At 34.3% G+C, this 11,038-nt stretch overlaps 1 protein-coding gene across 2 annotated transcripts in view; it reads left to right on the top strand.

Annotated features, from left to right (window-relative positions):
* The first annotated feature begins 9,876 nt into the window (after positions 1 to 9,876).
* LOC118276433 (diuretic hormone class 2) overlaps positions 9,877 to 11,038 on the top strand; it is a 71,419-nt gene continuing 70,257 nt past the window's right edge. For both annotated transcript variants that reach the window (XM_035594739.2, XM_035594738.2), the window contains exon 1: positions 9,877 to 10,009. The gene's annotated coding sequence lies outside the window, so the exon portion shown is untranslated. The remainder of the gene's footprint in view (positions 10,010 to 11,038) is intronic.

Raw genomic sequence — 11,038 nt, 5'->3', positions numbered from 1 at the left:
CGAAAACTAAATTAATTGATAAATGAAGCTTTTGGTTAACTACTAAATTTGTAAAATGTATCATACTTGAAGCTTGAGCCCCCCTTAACTCTATTGGTCAAAACTCGATAACACCTCCCACTCACTCGATGAAATCACGGACAGGATGTATATAATCTTTATATAGCGTAACCTATTAGGAAAATAACCCACTCACTATGGCTTTTCCAAACATATCGACTTCCGAAACAGACTCAATGAAAGCATCGAACCAGCAATTCACGGATGACAATCATTTCAAGAGTTTCATCAAACAGACCGAGGTTATTCGACAAACTAATTAGAAATCACTACTTCCACGTATTTTTCGGTAATAACTGGTTCAGATAATGGTGTAGATAAGCGTTATTAAATGCTAAACTGTGTACAAACAGTCATGTAACTGCGATTTGTTGTTAAAAAATTGACATTATCGACCTAATTTTAGAAGTTGGGAAACTTCTAACACGCCGCTGTGGTAAATGTAGAGGTGTATTTCGTGGGTTAAGAACTAGAGTAGCGTAAGGGCAAAAAATCAAAAATTTTTTTTTCACCATTCGCTTTTTCAATCCCCATATTTGTATGTGCCGAAAAACTGGAACGATGTAGTGTGTAGATTGCTTAGTACAATAATAACGCATAAAAATTAAACAAGTTTGTTTATTGCTAAAAGGAAGTATTTCTACTTACAATAATCTTAACATTATTTTGTCAATAAAGTTATGAGCACAACGATTGTAACTCGACTTACGAGCGAATAGGACACCGAATTATGATTTTGTAGCCTTAAATGTTTCGTGCCAAATAAACGTAAGGAGCCGTTACTGCTTATGGGTCCTTGTTTTGTACGCTTCTGTAATTTTTCTCCGTGCCAAAAAAACGTAAGGGTGGGTTACGCTACTATGGCACTAAATAATTAAAGTAATGCAGTCCGTTATTATGACGTATGTCAACCAGTTTTAGAAAAATATATGTATATGTATTTTTTTAATTTAATTTTTTACCATAAATTTACAGTAATCTGTAGCCAATAAATAAAGCTTTATTTTAAGTAAAAACCAGAAATACAGATACTATAGATTTTGCCACAAAAGACCTACAAGTTGACGGTAGGTAAATTTGAGTTGTTTTTCGGCTCTCCTGAGAAGTTGTCATTTTGCCCTTACGCTACTCTAGTTCTTAACCCACGATTTGTATCATGTTGAAGTGATGTAGCGGTTTTTAAAAAGGTTTGTGGTATTAGTAGATAGTATTTTGTTCTGAATGGAGTGGTGATAATGTACAGCTTTTAGCTTCAATGGCCCAAAGGTCACGTACAGATTCATGAGTTCTTTGGGCAGACTAAGATTTTTATTGACTTCACAGTTAGACTTGAATGTGAAAGGATTTTTGGAAAACAGCTTTGGTTCTGCTTGTCCATTAAAAATGTTAGGCAGTTATTTCATTATTGAATGCACGTTTGGCGCGGTCGGTTCCATTCCCGCTCGGAGTAACTCTTTGTGTGATCCACAAATTGTTGTTTCGGGTCTGTGTGTCATGTGCATGTCAACTTGTATCTTTGTAAATGCATCCACTAGACAGGGAAAATTGTAGTGCGGGTAATGTTTAAAAAAATATTTCATCTCAGAAACATGCTTTACATTCGAATTTCATTCAGAAATATAGTATGATAACCGAAACTATTTGAACTGATTTCACCCTACGTTAAAAGTAAAGACACAATAACCCTGAGCTGTAACCGTTGCTATAGCAACACGAATGACGTTACTCGTTCCGTTTAGAAAAAACGCGTGAGTGTACATAAGTCTAAGATCGTTAAACGTTTTGCGATCCACTCGTGAGCGTTATTGACCTATCTCATTTGATTGCTTAGTGAATTACCAGCCGGCGTCTATCGACACGTAGGTATTACATCAGAAATATATTACTTAAAAAACTTCGCCTGAAAGATTCTGGTTGAATCATTAATGCAGCATCGGTTTTTGTAATTTATGATCGGTTTTAGATTTTGGGATGTTATGTTGTAGCGATTGTATTGGTGTTAAGAATATTTTTTAAGTTATTATAAAATATGGCAATGGGAACACCCTCTATTACATGATACTTATAAAACAAATGGTGAAAAGTGGGCGTATAGCGGTATGACGAGCCGTAATGTGCACCTCTGCCTACTAAGGCATGGAGGTCTATAAAAATATTTTACTAATACATATTATAATTTATATTAAGTACAAAGTATAACAATGTCTTACTACAAATGTTGTGTAAAATCATTCTTGTTTTCTACGGAGCAATGATGAGAGAGCCAGAAAATTAACATTTTCAGTCCTTTGGTTTCTAGTTCCATTTAAATAGGGGTTGAAAGTTTAACTGACTGCAATAATTATAACTTTCTTAATACCCACTGAAAACTTTGAAACAGAAACTCATAATATTGTCGTGTTCAGAAAATACAACTCAGAATATTTTCCAACTAGCTTCTGCCAGTGCAGTGGCTTCGTCCACGGTATTGTGATATAAAAGTATCCTGTCATCAAGTCAGCTCATACCCTGTCTGTATACCAAATTTCATCAAAATTCGTACAGTAATTTCAGTGTGCTTGACGGCCAAAATTAAAACAAACAAAATTTCTCTTCACATTGAATGGTTATTTGTCCATCCACTGGCAGAAGCTAGTTTATTATAGTAATGCAAAACTTACTATCACACTCAAAGACATGACCAAAGACAGAGACCAATCACAATGAGCATTCGCCTCCGTCCATTGACACTGGATACACTAGAAATTTCCAAGCGTTATTTTACGTTGGTTTTCTGTTAAACTAAGGCCGTGGTATCACTCCGTTCGAGCTGGCCCATTCGTGCCGAATCACACTGTCTCTCCCACACTTAAAATTAATACATCAAAACTAACATAACCTATAAAACTTACCTTACAATTAACGCCAAAACACGATACGAAACCCGGCAATATTAATTTGTTTACCTACAAACTAATATAAGATTCCTACCTCAGTTATGTCGGAAGTTAGTTACCCGACACCTTAGCTAAACGGAGTTGGCACGTGGGCGCCTCGTCGTCATCTCGTACCAATCATATTTCCTTTTGTTTGCTCACAGTCTCCCCATAGTCGGCCGACGCCATTGTCAGGGTAGAAAAAATAGACCGCCCCTACTATTGGAGGATTACTCATATAAAACACTCGACGCAGTGAGTTTAATGTATTACTTGAGTGTCTTGCGAATGTTACTAAGATTTGCAGTTTGTAACAATGAATAATTACTATTTATTCGTTTTTGTGATTCGTGTTGTTCTAAGACGCCTGTTTTATAAGTACGCAGTTTCGAAACCTACCAATGGCGAGTACCAATTTGACTTTTTCCGAGTTATTCGCACTTACTTTCTAAGAATATTTAGAAATCACTGAGAAACGGTGAAGGAAACCATCGTTAGGAAACCTGGGTTCATAATTTTTAATTATTAGTTGAAAATCGCCGACCCGCATTGAACAAGTTGATTAGTGCTCAAACCTTCTCCGTGTGAGAAGAGGCTTTTGGTCAGCAGGGGCTACTTTTAGGCTGTTGATGATGTTGAAGATTTTTTTATAGTATCTACAGTTGTTTTTAAGTTACGTACTGAACATGTATATGTATAGCAATCGAAAAACATTTCGCTTCAAGTGTAAGTAGCAATAAAGGAAGAAAGTGCCTTTTATGTTTTTCACAGCATCATACAACGAAACTTAACCCATTGCGACTTTTAAACGAAGGAGATCCTTTTGTAAATTCAATTTTTGAATAAACCTTTTGTTTAATTTTAGATTAATATCCAAAACTTGAATATAAATCACAAAATTCTTGAATAAAAGCCCTTTTGTAGTTTCACAAATATCTACTAAATTATTCGTGGATCCTTGGACTACTTCTTTAAAGATCCTTTTAGAATATCTGTAGGATTCCTAGATTTTGGACTTAATCAATGTCTTTGGAGTAAAACAAGATTAAATTGTTTGAAACTCATTTGTGAAAATAGTCCCGTTTATTAGCATTAGGTTCAGGATTCGATAAGGCAGAAGTGCACAAGCACAATGTAACACAAATTTTTTCCTAAAGTTATGTTATGAGTCTCATTTAGTAGAAAAACGGTACTTTATTACTCTGCCAGTACTGAACACAGTTCGTAACTGCGAGTTTTAGAAAAAATCGGAAAGACTCCGATAGATTTTCTCAATCTGAGAATCGAACTCGAAATCCTTAGACATCACACCAGTGACCAGTGATTGATCAATAAAACTAATAAATAACAAACTTAATTCATCCATTACGGAATCTAAAGGTAACATTTCATAACTTAAAGTAAATTTTTATAAGTACTAGATACATTCCATCCTAAATCTCATTGAATACAAATCCAGGGAAAGAACAGATTACAATGCTTAAATGTTTGCGAACTTTCTTTCAACAAAATTTCCTTTTAAGTAGAACATAACTTTCGTATTTAGTTGATTTTCTTTCTCAAATACGAAAAAGTTAAAACTTAATTTTGAACTTGTGTGGGACGTTTTTTATTTACATTTGTTGCGTCACTAAACTGCGTATTGTATTGTAATACGATGGTATAAATTCTTATTTAAACACGATAACTTTGTAAATTCTAAATAAGTAAAGATTAGAAATAGAAATGATCTTAAAACTTTACGGTAAGAAATATGAAGAAATAGCATTAAGGTATATTGAAAAGTTTGATACGAAACTAGCACTTTCCCGCAGTTTCTCCTAAGATGCTTATGCGTGCGTGTTATTGATAATAGAACGTAAAATCTTTTGCTATAAATACCAGAGTTAACAATCACTACATTACAAGATCAATGGTCTTGTTTATTTCTGTAGGTATGAAAATTTACCAAAACTGATTTACTTTTTAAGTCTACACTTAAAAAGTAAATCAGTTTTGGTAAATTTTCACGTATAGACTCGTCACCTAAGTTAATAGCGACAAAGAGCCATCACTGAGCCTAGTAGAGCTGGTGACCGATACGCAGCCGCGGATTACTTAACGGTTTGCTAAATGGGCTCCGGCACGAAGCAGGAGTAGAAACAGGGTGGTTTTTAGTCAGTAAGAGATTGACTCTCCCTCTCGCCTTGCCCAAGACGGGAGAAGTCATTGGATTTCCACCCTTTATCAAAACTCACATTAATAAACAACGTTATGGGATTAGGAAGTGGGATTCAGCTAAATTCAGATTTGTCACGAGATCCTTGGTAGGGCCTGTCTAATGAAATAGATAACTACATATTTGCGAACTAACAATTAGCGAGGCTATTCATGGTCACACGTATGGCAAGAATGCCGAGCTATGTCATCTTAAGCTGCAGTAAAACTTCGACATATTAAGTTATAAGCAATTATGTGCCATAGTTTATATACTGTCATTACTTTTCTTGACTACTTAAATGTTAAGTGAACGTAAATGTGACTGTTGCTTTACGCATCCTGGCTTTGATTCCTGAGTTAGACCGAGTGTTATATGTATTTATTAGGGTTCCCACAGAACTGATAACATAGTTTATCAAATTTATCGTCATATATATGAATTTGGGTATTTTCAGGTTCTGATAGGCACATACATTATTGAAAATAATATTTGAAAACCGAAAATGTTGTGATAATTTCGAGTTTTTCAAAGTCGAAAACACTCGTATCCTATTATTATATAACCAGGAAATCATAGACCTCCTAACTTATATTGCTCAATTAGAGTTTTTTTATTAAGAGCCTACATCTACTATCAAAACTTATTACTACACTGGATACGCTACGCTCCGACCAAAGTCGAAATTCTCATATTTCTTCTTATTCGGGTATTGAACCTTAAACACACTTGATTGTAGAATTTGCGACTATTTAAACAGCAGTTGTTATGATGAAGAATAAATCTTTAGTTATTTTATTATAATCAAAGCTTTGCTTCAATAATTCACATGAATACAACACAGTCATATTTAAAATGTCTTAATAGCATTTATCCGTCAACCAGTCACTGAGTTAAGCTAGAAGCTTGTTCTAAAGCGTAGTTTCAAATGGAGATTATTTCGTGGAACTACTATGTACATAACATGGTTTATCATTCTCGGAAAGGGTAGAATGGAGCGAGAAGCATTATTATCATCGTTTTCCACTACTCTGTCATATACTAAGTGTGGAAGAGCCAAGCCATGCTTCGGTACGAATGGACCGGCTCGACCGGAGTGATACCACGGCCTCACAGAAAACTGAAGTAAAACAACGCTTGCGTTGTGTTTCGTTGTATGAGTGAGGTTACCAACAGCCTAATTACCCCCCTTCCCAATCTTCCCAATCCCCGAATTCCCACCAATCCTTAAATTCCTAACCCATATTTAGAACCAGTCCCTGCCAGCGGCTTGACCCTCGTTCCTGTGGGATAAAAAGTATCCTATGTGTTATTCCAGACCATAATCTACCCATGTTTTATTTTATTTTTTCAACCACATAAACTCATAAAATTTCGCATTTATAATATTTGTAAGAGGGTTTTTCGTTTTTTATAACACACTTCTTCGTTGAATTGGAGAATTAAAATTGCACTATTGTCTGCCGCACATTTAATGATTACTTAAAATATTCCTTAATAACGATAACGATTTTGTATTGAAAATAATTGTTAAGGATAGGGTTAAGCAATCATTAAATGACTCTGAGTCATTCACGTACGGCGGTTAGTCTTTAAATATTTAGTGTACAAGTGAGTCCACATTGAGGAGCTAATACACCAAACAAAAGTTTAAACGTTTATTATTTAGGTCACGATTTCTTCCATACATTTACTATTTAGAGGCAACCTGAATGTGACACATAGAACTGCTATTGAAAGATCACATGATTTCAATATCGTAATTCTCCGTCTTGTTTTGACAATTCTATTTTGAGATATTTTGAGAACCAGACTTTTACAAAAATATAGAACAAAAACAGAAATATTATTTTATAACAGAATATTAAGTTTGACTTTAAACAAAACTGAAGTTATCGTAGATTTTAATGTGCTCTTTTTATCGTAAAATCCGATAAACGAGCCGACGGATCACCTGATGATAAGCAATCGCCGCCCAATCAATGGGTGTTCATTGATACTGATTTCCCTTTCCGAGAATGCCTTCAGTGTTATGACACTGAAGGCATTATAACTGCGTTGCCGGCCTTTAAGGGATTAGGAATTTAAGGGTTGTTGGGGAATCGGGGAGTAGGAGGTAATTGGGTCTCCGGTAACCTCACTCACACAACGTAAGCGTTGTTTCACGTCGGTATTCTGTGAGGCCGTGGTAACACTCCAGTCAAGCCGGCCCATTCGTGCCGAAGCATGACTCTCCCACACTTTCTGATTTATAGTTTCGATTTACAATAATAAGGTATAGTGAAGAGTAAATATTTTCCGTGTTACCAAGAATAATGATAAAACACCAAAATGATTGACACAATAATTATAGCGTTTACGTATGAGAACTCAAAATAAAATGCAAAGGAATAAATACATATTTTATTCAGGAAACTTATTAAATCATTCTAATAGCTTAATAAAAGAATTTACCGGGCTCTGGTTCGAAAGGCAGGAGTAGGAACGGGGTGGTTCTTGGTCAGTAAGAGTCTGACAGTCCCTCTCGCCTCGCCCAGAGCGAGAGATGATTTTCCCCCTCAAAAAAAAGCTTAATAAATGAAAACTCGATTTCTTATTTGGTACGAAGGCACTTCTGCCCACCTCCTACAAAAAATAAAAGGTGCGATGTTACCTACTAACTACTAATACCACGTAGGAGTTAAACTTCAGCGATATTGTAAAATGTGAAAATGACATACGGACGGACGGACAGACAGACATGACGAATCTATAAGGGTTCCGTTTTTTGCCATTTGGCTACGGAACACTAAAAAGTGTTTAAAACACCAAAAATATATAAGTGAAGTGAAAAATTGCTCCTCATTCATTTAAAGCCCAATAAAAACTAAACATTAAAACTACGTGTAGGCGCCTACTTCTCTATTTGTAAACTCACCCTACAAAGGTTACCCTTCTCAAGAAAATGGACATCCATAAGAAGGAAAACCACAAGTTTTGGGCTAAAACCATAACCCTATATCTTCACTGGGTCGGCCTACGCATAACATATGGCATTGTTGGTTTAGAGATGCCACTGTTAAGCGTAGGGTCTTAAGTTCATGGTCGAGTACAGAATTTGTAGAACACGTTAATGGAATGTCAAATATTGAAAAAAAAAAACAATAAAAATAACACACACACAACGTCACGCCTTTTATCCTCGAAGGGGTAGGCAGAGGTGCGCTTTACGGCACGTAATGCCGCTATACAATGTACACCCACTTATCACTATTTGTGTTATAAGTCCCATGTAATAGGGGGTGAGCCTATTGCCATATACCGGGCACGTTTCCAGACTCCGTGCTACTACTGAGATTTTTTTCGAAAATCCGAAAAAAAGTCTAGTAATAATTTGCCTGACCCGGGAATCGAACCCGAGACCCCTTGTTCGGCAGTAAAAATAACTATAATTAAATAAACGTATATCTCATCATTAACAGCCTATAAGTGGTCAATGCTGACCAAAGGCCTCTGTTCGCACGAAGAAGGTTAAGGAAATAATCACTACGCTTGCTCAATGCGGGTTAAGAATTTCAAACTTATAATCAAAAATTATAAATTTAGGTTTCCTCACAATGTTCACCGTTAGTCAGTACTAATTAATAAACGTACAACGAAGTATTATTTAAAAGTTTTTTTTCTGCGGTAAATTAATGAAACATTATTAATTACTTGTAAGAAGCAGTAGTTCTAAAACTTACCGTCGTACTCAGAGTTATTTAATGGTTATTTAAGCTAGTCCTTACCAATTTTATTCTCAACAAAATTCATTCAATTCATTAAGTAATCATTAAATGTCTCTGAGTACGGCAATTAGATATTTTTCACCAGTTAAGTTATGAGTCACGTTTAACAGTGGGTGAACTAATTGCCATAAAAAGAGCACAATTCTAAGCACTATTACTGAAAAATTAATAAAACAGTAAAATTAAAAATGATAATTTGTCCGACACGCAGGAATCGATTCGGGATCAATCAGCAAAAAGACGTAATGAAAAGCAAAAAGTTAAAAGGTACATCTCTACGTAAACTTTTGTATACTTAAGTAGTAAAATGACCTTTATTATCTGGAAATATTGAAATACAAGAAGAAAAATTCATTACCGGTGATGATATTAATGTTAAAAAATAACTAAAAAGGTTTAAAGAGCAAAACATAATACTTAAGCAATACCTAATAAAAACAAATTCACTATAATACAGGAATTTCACTATCTGTAAATACGTATTTCAGTTAAAGAATAACAATAGTACCTATACATACATTGAAAAGGAATATGAATACTTGAGTATAAGCAAATAATTCTATACTTATATACAACGCCTTCCTCTCTTCTAATTTACTATTTGCTGTGCCCATCAGGGTCCACGATTGCTACCATGTTATTTATATTACCATCTTATCTTTACATTGTGGATTTGCAATAAAGAATTATGAATTATGAATTAAAAATATCTGCTTAATAAACTCAAACTAAATGTACAAAAATAATTACAATTAATACGCAACACACGCACCGACAAAAAACAAACGACACATTTACAGATTTCACGCACAATAATAACAGAAAAAACCAAAAAAATATAAATATTATTAAATTTAATGTTATCATACAATTTTGTTGCCTAAAATTGAAATGCAAACTATGTTAGTAGCATTCCGGGTGTGATTAAGGTGGTGGGCGGGTAGGGCGGTTGCCGCCTTGCCGCTATATAAGCCGGCGGCAGGGCGGCCGACTGCACAGCACCACTTGTTGCCGGCGCCAGTGCCAGCTTCTTGCCAACGTTGCCCGAAACCACACTTCGTACGAATCAGGTAAGTGGGAAAAAGGAAAAAATTAGAAAATTCTTAACCGGAAAATTTTTGTTTTTCGCAATGTCTAGACCGGAAAATTTTGAAGTAAAAGTTTTAAATAGTTTAAAAAAATTATAATTCAAAGTTTTCAATGATAAATAATATTTTTTTAAATAAATATTCATTAAATTAAATATGTACATATAATTGAAAACGATTTTTAAAACTTTGAGACAAGTACGAGTATTAGAAAAAGTTCAAAGAATTTTATGGAAATATTCAACGTAAAACTTCTTAAGACTAAGCCATTTAACTGCGCAGAAAGTGATGCGGCTTACTTACTTGAAAAAGTTTTGCAAACCCACATCACAATTTTGTTATTATTTCAAAGTTTTTGATCCAAACTTTGTCAGTAAATACTTTGTACTGACACAGTTTTAATACTTTCATTTATAAAAATACAACAAACAAGTAAGTTATTTTTGTTTGAAAGAAAACATTTGTTTATTCACTACGTATTTAAATAATTCAAATTGGTGTGTCCAATATTTAGTGAGTTGGTGAGGGGAATAAATAAAATTAAAAATAGTATCGTAAATACTCGTAAAATTATAATATTAAAGTTTTACACACAAAGAAGAATATCTTAATAATCGAAAGAAAACAAAATAGAAAAAAAGAAAAACTTGATTTACATCTCTAAAAAATATTGCAGACAAAACAAGAAAATCATTTAAAAAAACATAAATTTTAATAATTCGACTTTTTAAACAATACAAAGCTTAATTTGCAACAAAATTCCAAACGCATTTTCACATAAAACTTAACCCGTTAATTAAACTGAAGTTCAACGATTATCGTCTAAATAACGTCAACGTTCTCTCCAACAGTTACTTACAGAATTATAAACTTTCATTAATATTTAATTAATGACTCCTAACTTCACTTTTTACAGCTTAAGTTGAACTTGTGAACTAATAAACCTCGTAACGCTGCGTTGAAAAACTATAAAAAACTTTTCTAAACGCTAACCAAAGGCAATAGTCGGAG

Source organism: Spodoptera frugiperda, chromosome 31 (genome assembly GCF_023101765.2).
Source record: "Spodoptera frugiperda isolate SF20-4 chromosome 31, AGI-APGP_CSIRO_Sfru_2.0, whole genome shotgun sequence".
NCBI lineage: Eukaryota > Metazoa > Arthropoda > Insecta > Lepidoptera > Noctuidae > Spodoptera > Spodoptera frugiperda.
This window is presented reverse-complemented; position numbering and strand designations above follow the sequence as displayed.